This window comes from Anas platyrhynchos, chromosome Z (genome assembly GCF_047663525.1).
Source record: "Anas platyrhynchos isolate ZD024472 breed Pekin duck chromosome Z, IASCAAS_PekinDuck_T2T, whole genome shotgun sequence".
Classification (NCBI taxonomy): Eukaryota; Metazoa; Chordata; class Aves; order Anseriformes; family Anatidae; genus Anas; species Anas platyrhynchos.
In genome coordinates this window covers 58,979,434-59,003,978 of record NC_092621.1, presented here as the reverse complement: position 1 = coordinate 59,003,978, position 24,545 = coordinate 58,979,434, and the positions used below count along the sequence as shown (strand labels likewise).

General features: G+C 35.1%; 1 long non-coding RNA gene across 1 annotated transcript; it reads left to right on the top strand.

Annotated features, from left to right (window-relative positions):
• The first annotated feature begins 18,562 nt into the window (after positions 1-18,562).
• On the top strand, positions 18,563-22,290 carry LOC140000805 (uncharacterized). The gene is made up of 3 exons (XR_011806029.1): positions 18,563-18,667; positions 19,775-19,860; positions 21,877-22,290. It is a non-coding gene; the product is annotated as an uncharacterized lncRNA (long non-coding RNA).
• Positions 22,291-24,545: the final 2,255 nt, after the last annotated feature.

Below are 24,545 nucleotides of genomic sequence, written 5' to 3'. Positions count from 1 at the left end.
TAGTATGAAATTCATAAAAGAGTATTTTATAATGCTTTTGTTAAGGTGGCAGCACAATGCCTACTTTTATTACTAAAGATGTCTGTATTTCAAGTATGTGTTTGTTAATTTAAGGTGTTAAATTCACTTTATCCTAGCCAAAACCAGGACAGTGTTGCACTATTATTTCAACCAAAATAAAGATATAAAGCTAAAAAACAACTTAGTATGCAAGATAAAAAAATTTTGACTATAATAGAAAGTCCAGTATAAGACATCTTTTGGAAACAAAAAGCAATTGGCTGGTAATGCTATAATAATCAATGAAAACATTTGTCAGGAGAAATTATAAGCATATTTACATTAGCTCTTCTTAATTACATTGTTAGTACAATGTGATTCATTTTATGGAAGCTAACTAAAGTCTATTGGATAAAATATTGGGAGCTTTCATATTACATATTGCTAGTTGAATTATTTGATTAACTGTTTCAGATCAGAGAATCATATTTAAATTCTGCTGGCATTACTTGATTTACTTCATCTTGAGGGCATTACTTAATTTCCAAAACTTTGCATAGGTTTATATATATATATATATATATATATATATATATATATATATTATCTCTTTCTCTCATTTGTTTCCCTTTCCTCTTTTGTTTTTCTTGAGGAATTGATGTGGTAATTACAAGCTAGACGTGTTAGTAAAATTTGAGGACTATGCTATATTTTTGTGGATTTTGCTGTAATAGAATGACATATTTTCCTTTATGGGGGAAGAGAGAAGGGGGTTAAAAAAAAGTGCTTCAATTTAAAAATTATGCCAGCAATAAATGTACAAGTTATTTTACTGCTCTTGCTCTTATATTGGTAAAGTGTGGTAAGATGAAACCCACATCTCTTGTGCAAAGACCTGTTTTCTAATTTTGCACATCTGCTGCACACAGCAGATAAGACCAAATCTGTAGTGGTGACATACCCTTAGAACTGTCATATACAGCCCAAATAACAGATGGGAGGGTTCAATCCCAGAGAGCAGCACTGTAAATGAAGGAATTGTTTTTATTCTTCAGTACCAGAAATATATAGAACCTGAGGGGATCTCTTAACAGTAATGAAGAAAATGTTATTCATGCATTTCCAGAATCACTAGGCTCCCAAGTAACTGAGAAAACAAGAAACATTCAGTACAGATATACAAAGTTGAAGGATGGAAGAACACTTTTATTTATTTTCTACGAGAGCCTTGCATTTGCTGTAGAAAATAAGGCATATGCTGTTCTTTACTAGACACTTTTTTTAATCAAATGTATTGGTGAAGTGCTTTATTACTATCCCCCATTCTGCTCTCTCAGACAAAAGGTTTTCAATTTACGTGTCTTCAAGTTAAGTAATTTGAACTTTACATAAATTGTAGAAAATGACTCAGAAGACTTAACAGAATGTCCTTGTCCATCATATCAGTGGTTTAATATGAGTTTAAGATATGTCAATGAGACAGAAAGAAGTTGGCATTTTCTCTGAATAATTCTGTCCTTCACATTGCTGATTACTCCTGTGTTTCTTTTCTTCTGTCCTTGCTCAACTGCTGCACTTTTCACCTCAGAACCAGGTTCATTTTGAGTAACTGCTGCATCATTTCTTACTTGACAAAAATGTTGTGCAACCACTCTCACATATGAAAAAGCACTTGAAAAAAAAATAATTAAAAAAATAAAAGCATAAAAGGAAAATGTTTTGTTCCAATGTTTTTTGTTGTTGTTGTTGTTTTTGTTTTGGTTGGTTGGTTGGTTGGCTGGTTTTTTATTTATTTATTTATTTATTTATTTCACTTGATTTTTATAAATACTACTTTTATAGATGTGCCAATGACTAGTTGGTGGAGATGGAATTTGCTGTGATTTGCTTAACTCACTGAAAATGGAGTTACTCGTTATATATAATATACTTATATACTTTATATATACTTATATGTAAATAAAAGTGGAAATCTAGATGCCAAACTTCAATTTGATGGAGCTGTGAATACATTTTCAGCTATGTCTGTACAGGTACAAAAAACAAAACCAGCTTTCAACCACATCCACCCCAAAATGAAATTCATCTCTGAATGTGTGTTTTCATAATAAATTACCTGATTCTTTGAGATTTAACAAAGAAAATCTTTGTGTGTGTGTAAGACTTTTTTTTTTTTTTTTCCAGGAATCCAACATAAGGCTGAGAATTGTTGTCAACAAGTGCCAGACGGTGTTGCAGTTTTCCCCAGTTTAGTGGCTTTATGGGCTTTGTGCTACATTAGACATTAGACCAATGTTAGACTCAGAAAAAATCTATTTGCAGAAGCTGAATTGTAAGTACAGAGAGAAACAGAAAATGAAACTTTCATTTAATTTTTAGTCATTTTAGAAAATGTAAGCTACTGTGTTTCTGTAAGTCTTTCCTCGGCGTTTTTCTTCTGTGTTACTGTTACCATAGAGACTGGAAGAAAACAGCACATAGGGTCTTAACATAGAGAAGTTGTTGCTTTCTTGCCAAGTAAACTACTGTAATTGCTTATTCCTCCTAAACACCTAGAGTTGCAACCCTTCAAGCTCCCAGCGCATTCATCCATCTACTTTACCTGTGTGTTTTCAATTGGAGGAATGCAAGCACTGCAGCATCTGTTCCTCTTTGTGCTGCGTTTGCCCTCAGCTCTTTCAGCCCAAATCACCATTTTCAGTGGAAACACCCTGAGCTTGACTAAGCAATGACAATAAGGAAAGGGGAAAAAGGAAAGGAAAATAAAAGAATGTAAGGAAGGAAGAGAATGAAAAGGAAAAGAGAGAAAGAGAATAGGAGAGAAAGGTCTTGTACATGTAATTTTAAGGACATATTCACAGCAAGAAAACCATCTACTTCAGACAATTTGAAATACAATGTCCTCACATATTAGTTACATTGTTATTAGCTACTAATTAAAACTGGCCAAAATGAAGAGGTTTCACTGTGTTGCTGATGCAGATTTTAGTTGCAGTTCAGTTATTCACACTCAAAAGGTTTATTTTTGACTTACAAGGCCAAGGTTAGTTAACTATCAAGACTGTCTGTTTTTCAGGAAGAGAAGATAGCTTTCACCAGCCAATTGTTCTTGCAGTAAAAATAAAATCACCATATTGTATTTCTTGTGGCAAGCACTCATGCTAAAATTTAAAAATATAAGAATATGACCATGGAAGAGAAGCTGGTTTGAAAAAAGAAAGGAAAAAGTTTGTTTTTCAATTAAAAAAAAAAAATAGCTTTAGTAAATACAACAAATGCACAAAAACTGAAAATACAGCTTTGCAAACATTGTTATTCTTCAAGTCACTTGTAAGTTTTGGCTGTTGGTTTTGTTTCTTCATTTTGTTGTTGTTTGTTTGCTTGTTTGCAGTTTGTTTGTTTGTTTCCTTCTAATTACCTTTTTTATCATATTGTGGTTCAGATTTAGTTATATACTGTACTTTTACTTCCATTACTTCTATTTGCCTCACTCTAACATAGCAACACAACAAAATAATTGCCATACTTCAGTCTTCTGTGTGCCTGATTTATGTATTTATTTATTTATTGATACTTTTCTTCAGGCCAGTAGTGTGAATGTGTTCTCTCTCTGCCTCTTTCACTGAGGATTGATATAACTGTGTGTTTCACCTTTTCTATTTCTTTATATGTTGGGAGATTTTGATAACTTTCAAGTCTAACCTTTCATTTTGTTCATTCTGCAGAGAAATCCTTATCTATGATTCTGTTCTTTGATCTTTTGAATATGCTTATACGTATAGACATGATATTTGAGCTATTCATATCAAAGATTAACATCAATAATCACTCACTGGCACCTTTCTATTTGTGACGGTAACAGCAGAGAGACTATTAGGACTCTATGTCACGTATCAGAATTCATTTATGTTACCAATTTTGCATAAGTGAATTAATATGAGAAATTTCTACTGCTGGTATAGGATGAACTTTCAGTAAGACCTCCATCTATGCTCATGTAAACTTCATTATGCACATTTTCAGTAGAATCACAGAATCATAGAATCATTAAGGTTGGAAAAGACCTTCAAGATCATCTGGTCCAGCCACCCCCCTACTACCAGTGTCACCCACTAAACACCACGAACAAACCTTCCTTAAGCATCCTTAGTGACGGTGAATCCAGCACTTCCCTGAGCAACCACATCCAATGCCTGACTACTCTTTCCGAGAAGAAATGTCTCCTAAAGCCTTAACATTGTTTTCAAGAGAATTTTTTCCATGATCTTGACAGGCACAGAGGTGAGGCTTACAGGTCTGCAGGTCTCCTTTTCTGCCCTTTTTAAAAACAGGAGTGATGTTTCCCTTTTTCCAGTAACCAGGGGTTTCACCTGGCTGCCATGACTTTTCAAATAAGATGAAGGATATCTCCCTATGTAGAAAAAAGGATATACATATAGGGGTATAAACATACTCATGGGATAGATAAATATATAGACAAACACGTATGAATATACCTCTATGTATACCTCTCAGTAAGAAATCTGTATTTGCAGTTCACAGAATGCATGAACTGTATGCATGCCAGTGACTTTATTATGCAAAATGCAGCCGTACATAGTGTACAAGTTTTAAACAACAATAACCATGATAAAAAGCAGTATGCTTTGCGTTTACCTATATTGACAGCTGCACATGATTCTCCACATTATTTCATTTGAGCCTCTGCTCTCCTCACACAATATTAAAATAGAAACTATTTATTGCTCTCTACTACCCCGAACTGTCTCCACTGTTCCACCTTCCTCCTCTCACCCAATCAGTCCTGTTCATATCCCTGAATGAACACACAGTTTTCACATCCTAATGATTTTTTTTTCCCTATTTTCTAAAGTTTCTTCTCTATCACCTCATCTCATCTCCTGAACCAGTCACCTCTCCCACCTTTGTCAACAAACTTTGTACTTTTCAACCATAACCATTTTGATTAAATTGATTCAGGTCTGATAGAACTGAAAAAGGGCCACATAGAACTAAAATAACATTAACGACAAAATCAGTTACCTGTTCCTTTTGAGTTTTATTGAGTATAAAAAATAATATATATATAATATAATATATAAAAATGATGTATGGTTTCAGCTTCCAGCTGTGGTTTAAAAACAGTAAAGTTTTAAAAGTAACTCTTTTGCATTCACATGAATTCAAAAGAGAGAATACAGAATTCACATTCTGTACCAAATACAAACATATTCTCTCACATACAAACATACTCTCTCACATTGCTGAAATGTTTATTCAAAGCCTTCCACTAAGTTAAAATCAAAGAAAATGTGGTTTACATTCTTCTGTACTACATTATAAGGTGAGCCAGTCTGACCTTAGCTGAACATTTTAATTTACAGGGTAAGTAGATAAGCCAAAAAAGTGTTACTGGGCAGAATGGGATTCTTAGTCTCAGCAGAAAAATTATTATATTTTTTATCATTCCCCATGTACGTTTTATCATCCGTGTACTGGACTGTGCTGTTGAAACTAGCACAAAGACTTATTTACTATACTTCACAACAATATTAATGGATAGAGTTATATAGCATATGTCTGGAGGATAAATTGCTTCAATTATTTAATTCTGAGGAACAATGAGAATCACACTGATGATGCTCAAGCAATAAGAACATTATTTTTTCTCTTCAGACAATATCAGCTATGATTCAGAAGTCTTTATACATGTAGAGTTTATCTCTACTGTTCAGGTACTTAATTTCTGCCCTTACACACCAGATTACCTTGGCCATGAAACAGCTTTAAAAGCCGAAATACACAACCCATCTACATATATCACCATAGCTATGGAAAACTTTTGTCAATGTCAGCTTAAGGGACTCCAGTGAATTACACATATTGCATTAGGCCTTTGTTTCCTATCAAGTAAAATATCTGAATCTGAAATATCTGAAAAAATTTCACTTTATAAGAGGAGTCTTGTAAACAGGGCAGAAAACACAACAGAAGTATGTATTAGAGTTTAGAGAAACAGAAAAATACAGGGGAAAAAAATGTGTATGAGGGACATCATGAAACAACATCTTCATACCAGCATTTTAGTAAGTCTCGCAAAATTATAAAGGTCATCTCAAGAAAAAGAAAGAAAGAAAGAAAGAAAGAAAGAAAGAAAGAAAGAAAGAAAGAAAGAAAGAAAGAAAGAAAGAAAGAAAGAAAGAAAGAAAGAAAGAAAAGTAAAATAAAATAAAATAAAATAAAATAAAATAAAATAAAATAAAATAAAATAAAATAAAATAAAATAAAATAAAATAAAAAAAAGAAAAAAAAAAAAAAAAAGAGAGAGAGAGAGAGAGAGAGAAAGAAAGAACAGTTGATTGGGAAAAACAAGGCTACCTATCCAGCCAAGGGAATACAATATATTCCTACTGTTGAAATAATTATTCAGAGGGATAAAAATCCTCTCTGACAATCTCAGCTTCCTCAACAGGGTGGATATTGCATTGGTGGAACTCCATATTAGAAAATCTTTTCCATCTGTGTTTGGAGAATGCCCAAACTTGTTACTACCACAAGACAGATCATAAATCAGTAGTGCATGTGTGTGCAGTTGTAGCATGTCGAGAGACTTTTATAGCCCTCATCTGTTTTAAATTCTAGGTATCCCTTAGCTATGACTCAAGATAAAGAGACATTTGAATTTATCAGAATATTGGAATATAACAGGCCCAAACTCAATAGGAGCAATGGAGACCATCAAATAATGCTGCAACTTTGTAATGGATTCCAAAAGTGAAAAATGAAATAAATAAATAAAATAAAATAAAATAAATAAAATTAAAAATAAATAATAAAATAAAATAAAATAAAATAAAATAAAATAAAATAAAATAAAATAAAATAAAATATATTTTAAAATGCTTATTATCAGAACAAACTAAAAACTACAGTGTGGACAGTGTGAATTTAGCACAAGGCCATGTACAGAATTAAGGTACTCTTATCAGAAAAAAATATATTTATTTATTTATTTTTAGACATAGTAATAAGTAATACCAATTATTTTGCTTATGCAGTGTTTTCTCAATTGTCACTAAAATCTAAAGCTCTCAGATCTTCGGCATCTTTCATTGTCAGTATGTTAGATTATATACAAAATATGTAAGGAAACATAGCTTAAGGTTTTTCAAGAAGAGGTATAATCTCAAAATTTAAAATATTTTGACAGCTCTCTGTGGTAAAGACTGGTAAAAAAATAAAAATAATTCATGGCTTCTTTTTCTAACGTAATTTTCATTAACAAACAAACATCAACAAAACACAAAGTGAAGAAATTAGGAAAAGAAAAAAAAAAGAGGAACACATAATTAAAAATAATATTAAAAAAAAAAAAAAGACAAGATAGGAAATAATACAATAGACAAGAGAATTAATAAATATATGAAAGACTGAAGAGATGAGGCTTAATGAGGTCTTTTAGACTAATAAGTTCTGGCAAAGGGGAGGAGAGAGACAGTCTTCTCTGTGGACAGAGACTATGGAGGACTTTTCATTCATTCCCAATAAACTGGCCAGTGCAAGCCTTTGGGATTAAATATCTTTAGCCTGATTACAGTGTTGAAAAGACTACCCTACCCAGCTAATCAAAAGATTAATTTTTAGAAGAATCGTGTTTAAGGTTCATATTATCAGTGTTTCCAACAGTGAGAAAATTTTGAACTTTTTCTCTTGTCTGGTAGACAAACAAAATATTTGCTGCTTTGCTAGTTTAGAATTTAAGATAACTTTTAATGTGTCTTAAAGAGGTATTAATGATCTTCATTTGAAATCTTTGAAAAAAAAAATAAGAATACAAGTTTATTGTACATTATGTATTTAGTAGATCTTGGAAGAGATATATACATCACAAGTTTAATTATTCATCTAGAGAATCAGGAGACTTGATGAGGAACCTAAGTAGTTTCTGCACGTTCATCTCCTTCTCTTTTACATGATATTTTTCAATTGTATATTTCACACAGCCATACTCTGCACAAGCAATTTTTTTTGTCCTGTACAGGCATATCTCAGCATGTAGAGAAAGATACAACAAATCTTTAGGAATTGGATGATTTGAGCAACAAACAGTGCTAAATAGAATGTATATACTTTCTAACTGACGTCTGAAGATAAAGAAGATAAGAAGGTAAGAAGATAAATCAGAACCATATTCTGCTGCATTTCACCTTTCTGTTTCTACATGACTCAATGCATGAACAATATCAGTGTTATTAATATTACTATTTATATAGGAAACTGTTATTGAATCACAATTAAATACTGCCACTGAGCTGCCAAAGAGACTTTGAGGACTGGAATTTATTTTCAGATATAGTATATGAAGAGAGAACAGAATTCGTTGAAAGATGAGTGGACCAAAACTCAGGAAATGGCTGAGAAATAATGAATGACTGGAGCAAATAGGTGATGTAAATAAGAAGGAACTATTGGGGTTTGAAGATTAGTGTAATCTTGGTAACATTTTACTATTGGTGGAAAAAGACTGATGTCCCCAAGCTTTTATGACACCTCTCTATAAGTCATCATTCAGTGAATTATTGTTTCAGAAAAGGCAAACTACCTGGAACAAACTGCAGAGCATGACTCCCTCCTCTGTTGAAACTCTATGACTGAAGCACTTCACAGCCTCAAATGATACAAATGATATTTAGATGAACTACTGTTTCAATGGAGTATCTGCTGAAGAAATTTAGGATGGTGAGATGTAAAGCTGGCCCCAAGGTAGACACGATTACTTAATTTCCTTCTCATTCATTCTCCTCTTCCTCTTCCTCTTCCTCTTCCTCTTCCTCTTCCTCTTCCTCTTCCTCTTCCTCTTCCTCTTCCTCTTCCTCTTCCTCTTCCTCTTCCTCTTCCTCTTCCTCTTCCTCTTCCTCTTCCTCTTCCTCTTCCTCTTCCTCTTCCTCTTCCTCCTCCTCCTCCTCCTCCTCCTCCTCCTCCTCCTCCTCCTCCTCCTCCTCCTCCTCCTCTTCCTTATATTATTATTATTATTATTATCATTATTATTATTATTACTATGAAAGAAGCAAGGAAGGAAACTAAATTTAGTTATTGAGACAGAGAAATTTAATGGCATTGCTTGAATTCTAAGTATTTACTGTTAAGTTTTTACTATTCTTGTAGATCTGCCTAACTTTTTTCATGACTTTTAAGAAGAACAGAGAGGCTAGCATGTTCTTAGTGTTTTAAGAAAATACTGTCACTGAGTTGTGAGTTCCTGACCTCTCAGCAGAAGTGTTGCAATCAGCAGTGTGAGCTGGTTAAGGTCAGACAAATGGTTGTGATTAATTTGTTCCAGCTCTGTTGGTTTCTGCCCCCTCCAGTGGAAGTGACTGCTTTCTGATGTGATGAAAACTGACCTGCTTCATGTTGAAACAGACCAGGTGTGTTCACACTGTCAGCACTGCACTCCAGGAGAGGTACGGAAAGTAGCTTCTGAATGGCTGAGAAGAGGAACCAAGGGTGATGGCTTCCTCATTATTTTTAAATATATCACAAAAAATCAGACACTGGCATCTTACCAGGATACAAGCCTTGATATTCTTGAAGTCACCAGAGTTTTGCTGTTGTGTGTAGCAAGGATTTGCCTAGGCATGCCCTTCTGCAACCATTTATTTTCTCTGTATGAACTATAAATCACTTCACTTAACTGGAAAGATCTCTTCAGAGAAGTATAATCCAATCACGTGGAAATTAGCTCAAAAGTATTAATTGAAAAATAGCAGCAACATCTTAAATCATCAAGTTACAATTTGGAATCCCACTCTAATTACACATTAATACATGTAGATTAAAAAGTTAAACAAAACTGGCTGGCTAAGATCAGGCTGGCTAAGGTGATGAAAATACTAGAATTGTTTCACTACACCTGCTGGAACAAAATGAGCTTCATAAACCTAAACCTAGATAAGGCCTTCTTTCCATATTTTCTGTCATCCCTTCCATCACTCCCTAATATTTGGTAGTAGTTTCAGGTGTTATAACACAACATAAATTAATAAATTTGCATTATATGTTGAAAAAAAAAAAAAAGAAAAGAAAAAAAGAAAGAAAGAAAAAAGCACAAGTTTAATATCTAGAAAAAAAAAAAAAAAAGCATAATGATTTAGTATCTTTTTTTTCTCATGCATTTAGGAAAAAAAAAAAATAAAATCATAGAACAGTTTACAAATATTATTGACAGCAATTTAAATTCTAAATCCCCATATCCTTCAATGAAAGCTCAAACAGGAAAAACATGAATCGGGAGAAGTTTGTTTCACTGCATGATTGCTTTGTTTTAATCCTGGCAGGCAGCTAAATATCACAGAGCTGCTTGCTCACTCTCCCCAGATAGGATAGGGGTAAGAATCAGGAAGGTACAAGTGTGAGAACACATGACTTGAGATAAAGACAGTTTACAAGGTAAATCAAAAGCCACATGCACAAGTGAAGCAAAGCAAGGAATTCATTTGCTATTTTCCATCATCAGGGAAGTGTTAAGTCACTCTGAGGATAGCAGGATATGCATAACAGTTTCTTGGAAAGACAAACACCATCACTCTTCCTCCTTCTTCACCCCAGCTTTTATTGTTCAGCACAAAACCACATGGTACAGGAAATCCCTCTGGCCAGTCTGGGCCAGCTGTCCTGACTGTGTCCCTTCCTAGCTCCTGGTGCACCCCCAGTCTCCTCACTGGCAGGGCAGCACCAAAAACTACTAAAATCCTTGGTTCTGTGTGAGCACTGCTCTGCAATAACTGAATTATCATTGTGTTATCACCATTGTTTTCATCAAAAATCCAACATACTGTATTGCGTGAACATCTGCAAACAACATTAACTCTATCCCACCCAAAACCATGACAATGACTGTTTTGTATTTCGTGTTTACAATGCTATTATGTACAGTCTGATTTCTTATTTGCATATCAGAAGTAAGCTTGAACTCTCACTTAATTTTAAAGAGTTCATTTTGGGGCTATAATTGGAAATGGATCTGTATCCCCAGTAAGACTTTTCTTAACATTCATTTGGATAAGAATTTTCATTTTTCTCTCTTTTCTTCAGTATTGTAAACAGGGTAGATAACTGATGTGATGTTAAAGAACACCTGAAAAGCTCAAAGATTGTATTTCATGAGATAAATAAATCTTGTAATGATGCAGAGTGTTTAAGAAGGAAAACACACCACACAACTTGAATGAGGAAAGGCATTTCAAAATATTTGGATTTACTCTTTTTTTTTTTTTTTTTTCCTCTGTTGTACCAGTAGGAACAGTTGCTCCATTGTTTTGGCTTTGACCCCTTCACTTTAAGAATTGAAGTTTACACAGTCAGTGCCTTTGACATTAGCATTAAATTTTCTTAGAGCTCATAACAACGGAAAGTGGATGAGAGTGATTAACTGATCACCCTTTAAGTAAACAGATGTGACCAAAGTCACTTAGTGAAATGGATTATTTGAGGATGTTGTCAAGGCAGCTCTAAAAACATTACTACTAGCCTTGAGAGAGAGAGAGCAGGGCACAACACTGAGTGAGTGGCTGCTGAGAAGCAGATCACTGTGGGGAGACAGGAAGATGAGAAGGTTTTAGTAACATCTGTGGTTTTCACCCCTTACTCTCTACCTTATTTTTCCTGTATCTCCCATAATCCACAGTTCATACCCGTGGTGTGCTTCACATTCTCCACCTAGTTACATCAGTGCTCCAGAGTTAGCTCCAGTGGGCTTTCACCATGTTTACTGAGGCTATGTAGCTAAGAGAAGAAAAAAACTTGTAGGTGGTTAGATCAAATTCTGATATCCCACTGCTGCTAGATGAACAGAGGGAAAAACATACAAACAAACAAATAAATAAATAAGAAAGAAAGAAAAAAAAAAAAAAAAAAAAGAAGAAGAAAAAAAAGGCTCAAGTATCATTGCTATTGATTTTAGGAAGAATATTGTGACATTTCCATTGTAGGATGATAGTAAGAAAAGCTGCCTTGGTACTTCAGTCTTCTTTTGAAATGAATGAAACTATTGCGGATTTTCACAATATTAGAGAAGGGATATTTCTCTCTGTATCAGTTCTCCCTGATGCTGCTCCTCTTAGTTTTATCTATTGTTGCTGCTCTTGACTCAGTCACTTGGAGACCCCTAGGTCTCCAATCTTCTGCTAAACTAAATGGGCAGAAATGATGTTTTCTCCTCCAATGGACAGGAAAAGTTGACAGCAAAAAGAGTAAGTTAAGACAGTAGAATAGCAGAGAGCATTTAACGTTCCTATGATGATGGAGAAGTGAAACAAAACTGAAATGAGCATTTGAAAAAAGTGTATTAACTGAGAGGGAAGAAGTGAAAATATGGGGAGGATCAGAAGGAAGTAAAGAGTCCAACAGGTCTGTAACTGTACAGTCCTCATGTCTTATTACTATATGCATGCTATTAAAAAACCTTGCCTTAAAAAGTGAAGAAAAGTTAGTATACAAGTAACAGCTAAAGAATGGACCAAGGATGTAAGTGTAAAAATAAAATAAATAAAATAAAATAAAATAAAATAAAATAAAATAAAATAAAATAAAATAAAATAAAATAAAATAAAATAAAATAAAATAAAATAAAATAAAATAATAAAATAAAATAAATAACGTTGTGGCTTGTAATCCAATTAACTATTTTTAAAAAAGATAAAGTAAATGTATAGCAAAATGCATTGACTGCTCACAGTTCATATAATCTAGCTATATGTGCACAGAGTAAAGAAAATCCAGAAGCTCCCCTAGCCAGTAAAGCTATCTCAAAACCTACATTTAAAAAAAAAAAAAAAAAAGGAGAGAGAAAGTGAAAGAAGAAAAAGTGAAAGAAGAAAAAGAAAAAGAAAAAGAAAAAGAAAAAGAAAAAGAAAAAGAAAAAGAAAAAGAAAAAGAAAAAGAAAAAGAAAAAGAGAAAAAGAAGAGGAAAAGGAAAAGGAAAAAGAAAAAGAAAAGAAAAAAAAATATTTGTAGCAAAGATATGTTAACTTAGTTCCTCATAAACAATAATTTAAATGCCCAACACAATATGAGTTTACAGCATCTAGATAGGTTGCTCTTCTAGTGCTGTAAATCTGCAAAAGATCAATGTAAAAACAGGTAAAGATAAAATGTTTGTTGTTGTTTTGTTTTGTTTTGTTTTGTTTTGTTTTGTTTTGCTAATGCTCTTTGCTAATGGCTCATACTGTGGTGCAGGGACAATGCCTTAGTGACATGTGCTGTAAACTACCTGTCTCCCACTTCTCTCAAGTGAGAATCTGTAGCTGTTTTGAAGGACATGTATGTCCTTATGTTTATCTCCATACATACTTTTTGTTGTTGTTTAAGTATCTCACCATCCCATTAGTCACTGAATTTCGAATATAATTTGGCAAATTTCATTTTCTGCTATGTGGTTATTTTTACCCAAATGATTTAACGGTTTCATCTATTTCTTAGATGCAAGCAAATTATCTTATTTTGGGATATATATGGCAAATTAGCTGCTCCATGCTAAGCCTTTGCTAAGCCTTTATTATCTTTCACTGAGTTTGCTTTATTTGATTTTGGATATCTATGTGGACTTGTAATTGCTTGTCAGAGGCTTCAATTTACTCCTTGAAACTACACCTGAACTTGATGTATTTGTTTTTAAGCCCTTACCTGGCTTTTCCTGATATCTACTGTAATTGAGCTGTGATTGAAACTGTAGCTTATGTTTTGCTTGCACATAGATAAGCTTTAGAAAGTATGGTCAAGTGTTATTTGATTTTCAGATCATCTACTACTATACATAAAAATCATTCCTAGAGTTTGCCTGTTCCTTCTACAAGAAGAGTAAACTTCATAGACTAGCTGGAACCTACCAAAAGGCACTACTTCACATACTACAGTTACTTTGTACTAAAGTCAGCTAACACTACAGAAACAACTATTTTTTCTCACCATCAATTATGTAAAAACTTTGAATTTTTATTTTGTAGCTTAGGCTAAATGGATATTTTAATGTATTTTGTTTCTTTGTTTTCCTTTATTTCTAGGGATTTCTGCTGCTGTTTCTTGCACAATATTGTCACTTAACATGACAAAGAGCTTTTTACGTACTGAACTCCACAGAATCACAACAATAAATGGAGTTAATGGACTTTGATTTTGTCAGCTTTATAGTTTCTCAAAATGTTTCCATATCTTGTAAAAATATTCACTTTTTTAGTCTTTCTGTGACTCAAATTAATAAAACATATTCTTCTTATTAAGAACTCTGTCCATTACTATAGTACAGTCTTAGTACCATGCTTGGGATTTGTGCTCTGATTGAATATCCCATTACATCTGTCATCTTGCTGCAGTAAAGATCACTTGAGGGACTCAGCCGAAGCTCCAATAATATATAGAAGGAGAGAAGCTGTAAGTTATTCTTACAGAAAGCTCCATGCTAACTCAAAGAGGGAAGAACTAGTTGATTAAGCTAAAAAGAGATGTGGATTTCTAGTTGTCATACTAAAATATAGAGCTTTGCCTTATGACACGGTTATTTATGAGATAGGTTGTGTACTTTAAAGTATAGCATACACACTCTATTAAAAGGGGATGAAAAAGTTTACTTTCTGTTAAAGCATACATGGTATTAATAGCCAGGAATTTACACCTGGGAAGATATTCCCAGACAGTACACTAATTCCGGCTTCTCAAATGAGTGGTCTAAACTTCTCCCCTTTCCTGCAGGGAAATCTCAAGGGATATTCTATGTTTTCATTCATATATATATAGGTCAATAAATATAAATATTTACAGGTATATCTGGTACAGATAGAGATAAATATAAAAATGTTTGTGTGTGTGTTTGTGCATGTGTGTGTGTGTGTGAAAGCTACTTCAGTAAGTTAGCTACTTCATGAAGTTAGAAGTTGTTTTCTTTGACACATTATTTACGAGGTGGATGCATTCTTTTTATTTAATTATTAACATAAACTAAGATTTTTGGCACATAATTTCAAATCCTTCTCTAAATTTAATCCTGACCTAGACCTCTTTGTTGCCTTCTGATGAATATTGAATGCACTGCTTAACCCTGCAATTAAAACAAAACAAAACAAAACAAAACAAAATGAACCGAGATCTGAAAATTGGTTCCCTAAAGAATAACCCAATAAATCCATTACACAAGGGTAATGCTGCTGTTTCACTTCACTAAATAGCAAGTAATATTAAGGCAATTATCACTTGAACAGGTGTTTCCAGGGATAGCTATTAGTATGCCTTCTGGTATTTCAAACATATAAGTGCATTTTATTCCAAATAAAAATCAGATTTGTTAATGTATTTTAAATGTTATATATTTTTCTATGCATGTTTCCAAATATGCTCAAATCTTTCAATCCTAAGATTTTTTGTGATGTTTTGGGTGCATACATGATGGATATGGCACTCCAAAATCACAGTTTTTCTTGATATTTTTAATTGGAGGGATGTGATATACAATTTCCTTTTTGGAGTTCCTTGGTTAGGAAATGCACTAGGAAGCACCTCTAGAGCAATTGAGGGTTTAATGAATACCCTAATACAACAACTTTAATAGTATTTGTTGATGCAGCACATCTACTGTTCAGCAAAACAGAAAGAAGCTGCCCAGTGTTTTGTTTTTTGTTTTTTTTTTTTTTTTTTTTTTTTTGTTTGTTTGTTTTGTTTTGTTTTGTTTTGTTTTTTCTCCTTTGTGGGGAGGGGGGACGTAAAGGGAGGAGTGTTGCACTAGGGGCTGAAACAGAAGTGAAAGGTGAGATGGAATGGTTGTTTTGATTATAAGCCTTATAAAGTGAAGTTATGGATCCTGAAAAAAATGTTGATGTAGAAAATATCTCTGTAAAATTATATACTAGCCAGACCACTTATTCTCAGAGTACTTGGCCTCCTGATTTGGAAGTCTGGGATGGGGAGCAGAATAGACTCCCCAAAATTCGGGTGGAAACAGTTACAGACTTTCCACCTGGCATGACACAAGTCACTGTCACCACAACTGTCACAAGTTGCTGGACCACTTTCCATCATCTATCACTGGCCTTTGTCATCTAGAGAGGTCCCAGATGACTGGAGACTTGCTAATGTGACACCCGTCTATAAGAAGGGTTGCAAAGAGGACCTGGGTAACTATAGGTCTTTCAGCCTGACCTCGGTGCCAGAAAAGGTGATGGAACAGGTCAAGTTAGGTGCGTGTGTCGATCTGCTCGAGGGTAGGAAGGCTCTGCAGGAGGATCTGGATAGGCTGCACCGATGGGCTGAGGTCAACTGCATGAAGTTCAACAAGGCCAAGTGCCGGGTCCTGCACCTGGGGCGCAATAACCCCAAGCAGAGCTACAGGCTGGGAGATGAGTAGTTGGAAAGCTGCCTGGCAGAGAAGGACCTGGGAGTATTAGTTGATAGTCGGCTGAATATGAGCCAGCAGTGTTGGCCAAGAAGGCCAACAGCACCCTGGCTTGTATAAGAAACAGTGTGGCCAGCAGGGCTAGGGAAGTGATTGTCCCCCTGTACTCGGCTCTGGTGAGGCCGCGCCTTGAGTACTGTGTTCAGTTTTGGGACCCTCGCTACAAGAAGGGCATCGAGGTGCTCGAGCGAGTCCAGAGAAGGGCAACAAAGCTGGTGAGGGGTCTGGAGAAAAAGTCCTACGAGGATCAGCTGAGGGAGCTGGGTTTGTTCGGCCTGGAGAAAAGGAGGCTCAGGGGCGACCTTATCGCTCTCTACAGGTACCTCAAAGGAGGCTGTAGCGAGGTAGGGGTTGGTCTGTTCTCCCACGTGCCTGGTGACAGGACGAGGGGGAATGGGCTTAAGTTGCACCAGAGGAGTTTTAGGTTGGATGTTAGGAAGAACTTCTTTACCGAAAGGGTTGTTAGATATTGGAACAGGCTGCCCAGGGAAGTGGCAGAGTCACCATCCTTGGAGGTCTTTAAAAAAAGTTTAGATGTTGAACTTAGTGGTATGGTTTAGTGGAGGACAGTTAGTGTTAGGTCAGAGGTTGAACTCAATGATCTTGAGGTCTCTTCCAACCTAGAAATTCTGTGATTCTGTGATTTTGAATGTAATCATGCAACATATGTGGGACAACCTGGAATCAGGCCCAGTCAGTATGGGTTCATGAAAGGTAAGTCCTGCCTGACCAATCTCATCTCCTTCTATGACCGGGTGACCCATCCAGTGGATGAGGAAAAGCCTATTGATGTAGTCTACCTAGACTTCAGTAAGGCCTTTGACATGGTCTCCCATAGTATTCTGGAGAAACTGGCAGCCCATGTCTTGGACAGGTACACTCTTTGCTGGATTAGAAAATGGCTGGATGGCCAGGCCTAGAAAGTAGTGGGGAACAGAATGAAATCCAGCTGATGACTGGTAACCATTCATGTTCCCAGTGGTCGCTATTGGGGCCCATCATCTATAACATCTTTATTGACAACTTGGATGAGGGAAATGGGGGCAACCTCAGTAAGTTTGCAGATGACACCAAGTTGGGGGAATGTGTCAATCTGCCATAGGGTATGAATCATAGAATCATTAAGGTTGAAAAAGACCTTCAAGATCATCTTATCCAACCATCCCCCTACTGCTAATATCAGCCACTAAACCATGTCCCTAATCACCATGTCCAAATTTTTCTTGAGCAACCCCAGGGACGGTGACGTCACCACTTCCTTAAGCAACAAGTTCCAATGTCTGACTACACTTCCTGAGAAGAAATGTCTCCTAATTCCCAACCTACCCCCCCTCCCCCCCCAGCACAACTTGAGCCCATTCCCTCTAGTTGTATCACTAGTGCCCCACCACATCTTGCCTTCATCCTCTTATATGTCCTGCCCCCAAGCGGCACAAGGGAACAGGGAATGGGGGCTGTGGTCAGTCCCTTCATCTCTGCCACTCCTTCTTGGTCACTCCCGGTCCCTGCTCCACATGTGGTCCCTCCCACGAGTTGCCATCCTTCCTGAACTGAGACTGTGGGGGCTGACCACAGGCAGCAGCTCTTCAAGCACTGCTCCCCCATGGCTCCATATCACAGGGTCCATCCATCCCCCAGGAGCAAACTACCCCAGCACAGGTCCCCCACGGGTGGGCGGCAGCTCCCCCTATACCCCCTGCTCCTGTGTGGGCTCCTCTCCATGGGCTGCAGCTCCGGCACGGAGCCTGCTCCACCAGGGGCCTCCCCACAGGCCTCAGGGGAATTGTAACTGCATGCCTGGAGCACCTCCTGCTCTCCTGCACTGACCTTGGGGGCTGTAGAGTGTTTTTTCTCTTTTTTTTTTTCTTTCCTCTATCCCAGCTGCTGTTGCACAGCAGTCTTTTCCTTTCCTTAGATCTGCTCTCTTGGAGGCCTGCCCAGTGTTACTCCCTGGCTTCTCTCTGGCTGGTTGCAGCTCCCTTTTGGATCTGGCTGGAGCTAACTCTGTTCTAATGTGGAACAGTTGTTGGGCTCTTCTTACAGAAGCCACACCTGCAGCCCCTCTACTACCAAACCCTTGCTATTTAAATCATATTCAATGATAGTTTTCCCTTATAGAAACCAACTGTTTGTAATTGTTAGTTTGCTTCCCATCTACACTACATTCAATCCTATTATATGCATCCTTTTTTCTGACACACCATTTACAATATAATTGACCTCCTAAAACATGTATGTATGAATGTTTCCATCTCTTCTCTAAGCAGCTATGTGTATTTTTACTGTGGGAATTCATTTGTAACTTTCTTCTGCTTAGTAGGCGAAATGCATACAAAGGTTAACTTATTATAGTATAATTGAATCCTTTTAAGAGCTTATAAAAAAACATTAAACCAGAAAATACATTTATTGAACAGATATTTCTTATCAGAAATGCAAAGAAATCACAACTTATTACAACAAAGAAATCACAACTAGCTTTTTTGTTGTATTTATTTATAATTTTTAAGGAAATCTAATATTACTTATCATCAATTATATTGTTATTGTTAATTCCAAACCCTGTAAAATAAATGTTACCTATTATATACCTATGTTGCATATTACTTACTTGAAAAGAAAAGTTATGGCAAAAAGAGGAAATGACAAAGAATAACACTTTTATAAATTACTGGAAAAAAATAATAATATCTATATGAAGTAAACAACCTACAAAAACGTGTTTTTAAACAGTTGAAATATTAAACATAATTTGGAAGTATAAACCCGATAAATGTTTCTTAAATGTGTTCTCATCAGACTGTGTGTAGTTTCAGAAAAAGCACTAAATCAGTTCATTGGAAAGCTCTGCTCATTCCACTGTTGTAAATTAACTAGTGAGAGTGACAAAGCAAAGTTAGTGAAAAATGAGATGATATATATTATTTTTTAAAGAATTAAAACTGAGTATATATAATTACTGGTGATTGTTGGAATTATTAGAAAGAAATATAAAGGAACTAATTGAAATAAAATTCTCAATACAGTTTCTGTCCCTAATAATGGAACAAGAAATTGATACTTTATAAAGTTTTAATAGGATGAGAAACAAAATAAAAAATAAAAAAATAATTAAAAAAGATATCGGTGGGCCATGTGATACACTTAATCCTATGTACAATTGAAATGGCCACTAAATAGCAAACCAAGGTCAGTGGATCCTATAAAATATATGCAAAAAATATTTGATATTTAAAGTATTTGTCATATAGTAAATAGTGTTCTGGTAAATAAATACTGAATAAGAACTTTTCTGAATGATGAAATATTCATGCGGAGAATACAATATTTTTTTTATAGCTGAATTAATTAAAGAAGCAGAGGAAGAATACATATATTCATTATCATACACAGAACATTTCAAGTTGAAAAATGTATTCGTCAGGGTAAGTACTTTATGTCTGCATTAACCCTTTTAAGTACCAGGTACATAGAATTTTAGATATGTTTGATTCCATTGGAACAAATAGATATTTTTCATGGCGTTTTTAACAATGGCTTATCATCATCATCATTACAATCACAGTGTAACTATATGATGTTTACTTCATTTTTAACCATATGTTTGCAGGAAAAACTTTTTTTCTTTTTTCTTAAAGTAATAATATTACTCTTTCAGCACTCAGTGGGCAGACATCTTTTTCAACATCCCTCTTTTAATTAACTTGTCTTACAAACAAAAGCTATCAGATGAGCACAATTTATCCACAGCATGTATTTTCAGCTAGGAGGCAGATAATTATTGCTCACTGTGGAAATAATGTTATTCTACTTGTTCATGTAAAACAAACTTTAAATGTCATTTTACAGTGATAAAGATTACACAGCACAGTGCCATCTTAAGATATAGCAATTATACAGAGGAACTTCTAATTAACCTAAAGGTCAGAGGTGATAGATGATCACCAATTCTTGCTAATACAAACTTAAATTGGTTTAAGCTAAACGTAATGATCTAATAATCATGGAAATGGGGACTTTAAAAACCTAACAGCTATTGTGGTACATTTTCAAACAGAATCACATAATCTGTAAACACAATAACAGCTATGTCACTTTGAGCTCTTCTTTATTCTTTCTGTTAGCTATTTCTCGTTGTATATTTCAGGTAGAATCATAGCACATAAAGTTGCTGCTCCATGGTACAGGCTAAAATTACCTTTTTTAAAAAACTAGCGGCAGTTTTGTAACATTAAAATGTATTGTTTTGATTAAAAGAAACAACCACAAAGTAATCTTTAAACATTAAGAGAAAATTACATTTTCAAACACAAGTGCTGCAATAGCTGTAAACATATTTACTTCATAACATTTAGAGGTGTATAGAATGCAGCAGAAATAAATAAATAAATAAATAAAGCAAGACACCAGATTATTTTTTAAAATTTTATGTTAAAACATGCTGCGTTTGAAGTTCTGAAGATCCTTTTCAGCGCAATGCAGATAATCTATTACATCACAAGCCTCCCTTTTTCCTCTTCCCCTTCCCCTTCCCCTTCCCCTTCCCCTTCCCCTTCCCCTTCCCCTTCCTCTCCACCTTATGGTACGCTGGTCTTCAGTGAACTCTGACTCTTTGCCAGTTTAAGGCAAAGGCTCAGTAGTGAAATTCACATGCAGACTCTTTAGGAACCCTCAGAGAAACAACTGCTGGCAGAAGTGTTTTTTGAGCAGTCATGGTATATACACATCATAAAGCATGTTGGGCTTGACCCATGGTTTAGAAGAATCTTAAGAAGGATGCTAGGGAGACACTTAACTACACATGACACATTTAAAGTCCATATGCATCTTGGATATAGTTTGCAAAATCACCCTTTAACAAATGGAAATACAATGTTCCTTGCTCCGAGAGGTTACTTTTATTATTATTTTTTTTCCCCTTTCAAAAAGCAATATAAGATTGAGCAAAATAATCGTACATATAATTTTTGCAAAAGTTATATTATTTCTAAGAATTATAAGGTCTAACATTAAAGAATAGTGTGAGGAATGTTTTAACAATTCGTGTCCATAAAGAACAATTCTGTTTGAATCCTGTCTGCCTCTGGGTCCTGCACTGGCAATTTAATTCTTGAACCACAGATGCAGTGTGTCCCAGTCTCCCCCTCATTCTAGTCAATTTATCACGTCTTCAGAAAACACTCCTTAAATTTATGAACCTGTTTGCTTTTGTTATTCCGGACTTCTATTTCTAACAGTTACAGCCTTTTTTCCTGTCTTCCTCGAGATTAACTTAACACTGCTATAGATGTGTCTGTGAATGGCTGGGGAAGAATGTTTTAATTACTCGTGAAGCATCAAATAAGAAAGCTGTTTGTGTTTGATGTCTGGGAGTTTCAGAACAACTGATAACAACTAGTGACTGTTATGGGATACTATGTGGATCTTTGGTATCTGGCCAGGGGGCCAAGAGATTAAGAGGAAGGAAAAGAAGCTGAAGGACGGTTGGGAGACAAGACCTGCAGAAAGTGTTCTATAAACTTGGAATTGTGCCGAGTGAGTACAAAGGTGAGAGGAAGACTACGAGCCTTCAGCATGAAAGACCCCTAGAGACCCCCAGAGGAGACTGATGCGCATGCTTCAGTAGGACGGACTGGACCCCGGAAGCTAATAATCTATTTTTTTTAGAAGTAGTAATGAATATGTATTAGTCTAGGAGCATAAAAATCAGCTGCTTGATGTAACTGGTGTGCGTCCTGGTGGAGCGGAGACTCCCGGTGCACCCAGCGCTGTTTGCTTACCTCTATTCTTTTATATTCTTTTAATAAATCCTATTTTTTTATTTAATCCTAATTTGAATCCTGAGCCATTTATAACAATAGTACACTTGAGCTTAAATTAAATCTTCTCTATAAATACTTTCCATAGCCTAGAATTTTTCTTCAGTGATAAATCAGAAGAAAGGAGGCACAAGCTACCTATCAAATCCATCCAGAATATACATATCCCTTTTCCTCATTGTGATGTAGTGTCTGTGTCACAGCAAATGATACAGAAGAACCAGGAAAGTAAAGCTTGTCTTCTAACTTACATGCTCATTTTCTACCTTCACGTGTGCTGAGAAAACATAGCCTTGTCCGATGGCAAACTACAATGAGTAGCTCAAGATTGTTTGTCTAGCCCTGTATTTAAGGGACACTCAGTAAATCAAATAAACTTGGGATCACTCCCAGAGAACTTGGCCACCAGGCCTGCATTTATATCAGGAAACTGCACTTCCAGCTTCAGATGACAGCCCACAAGCAGGTACTGCCTTGTGTGTTTCATCTCATTGTCATAACCAGTAAGGATGATATTCCTTCATAACTTAGATCATAATGACAAACACTTGCTTATCAAAAATTCTCATGTTGTATTCCCAAATAAAACACACTACAATGTAACCTGTCTTTATAGGGGTGAGTGAATGAGTTTCACTTGGAATCAGTGATATGATAAAGTATGTGTGGTTTTTGTTTGTTTTTTGTTTGTTTGTTTGCTTGCTTGCTTGCTTGTTTGTTTTTGTATGTATCTGCGTGTGTGTGTATGTTACAGAGAAGATTTAAATCTGATACACTGTACCAAGTTTTTCAAATTTTATGACTAAGTTTGGTCAGGAAAACCTGACTGCCCATCTATCTGCTTAGCTTAAATAAGACATGTTTCTAAAAGATGTTTTCCTTAATCTTCTACATTCTATTTCCTGATTCCCTGTGTGTCTTCCTGGGGGGCTGATTTTTTTTTTTTTTTTTCTCTCATGAAACCTACTAATTTTTTTGAGAATAACCTCTGGGGTTGAAGAAAATTGTATTTTATAATAAACAAAAAAATATCATCTTCAGATGCACACAAAGGATTCTTTTGATACGCAGGTGAATGTATATGCTTCACAAGTGCTTGTTCCAGGTCTTTTTCCTCTGGTTATGCAGGTATCAGATGTTTGAATTTATATGCATAGAAAAAAAAATATATATATATATATATATCAGTACATGAAAATCTCTAATATTTTGTAAAGTTGTCAGATTTATGAGCTGCGGAGAATATAGACTAGATAATATTTGCAAGTCATACCTTACAAGATTGTATAGATACGAGTGGTTGATAACTTTCAGTAGGTTTCACATCAGGACATGTTTTTTTTTTCACAAGCTTTTACTTTACTTACTTTACTTCCTTTTTTTATTATTATTATTGTTATTTTTTTTACTTGTCCATTTACTTTAGTGGGAACAATTCTAAGGAGTTTGCTTTTTTGTTTTGTTTTGTTTTGTTTTGGACTACAGTCATCGAGAACCTCAAGAACCTCTATGCCTTAGTACAATCTTCTATAGTACAGTTGAAGAAGTCAAGTCAGTCATGTAACAACTGGGATGTTATTTTAAGATAGGATCTCCTATTTTATCTCACTTGGAATATACTTGAAGTAATCATCCACAGTATCATTACTTCTTTAGAAATGTACAAAATAAAAAATGTAAAAAGGAGTACAAATAATATAAACTTGAAGGCCATGGAGGTGATAAATTAATACTCAGAGCTGGCAGAGTTTATTTTTCTTGTTTATTTATATGTTACAGACAGTGTAAAAACATATACTACTGAACAGCATCCCCTTATCTGTATGCTTGAAGACTCAACATTCCATGCTTTGTCCTGCAGACATTCATTGTCAGTTTTCTTTGATGGTGTTGATGTCTAAAGCAGCTAGAGAACATTTCTATACTTTCATAGGTCCCTTTATTTAGTTGGTGTCCAAAATATACAGGAAACAAAAGAAATAAACAAAGAAGATAGAGATCTGAACTAGTAACCAGGAATTTTATGAAAATCATTTCTCTGACAGGAGAAAAATAAATGACTAGAAAAAAAAAAAAAAAAAAAAAGCAGTGTATGCCGAACTATGTGAGGATATTTTGGATTGCAGTAGTGTTAAAAAATTTGAAGGGGCACCTTTCTTCTCCAAGCAGTGAATGCAAACCTACATATATACTTATTTCACACAAAATATATGTGTGAAACATACTTAGGAATATTTAAGCCTCTGAATATGTTATGTCTTTGTTTGTTACAGTAGTTTGCTTATTTACTT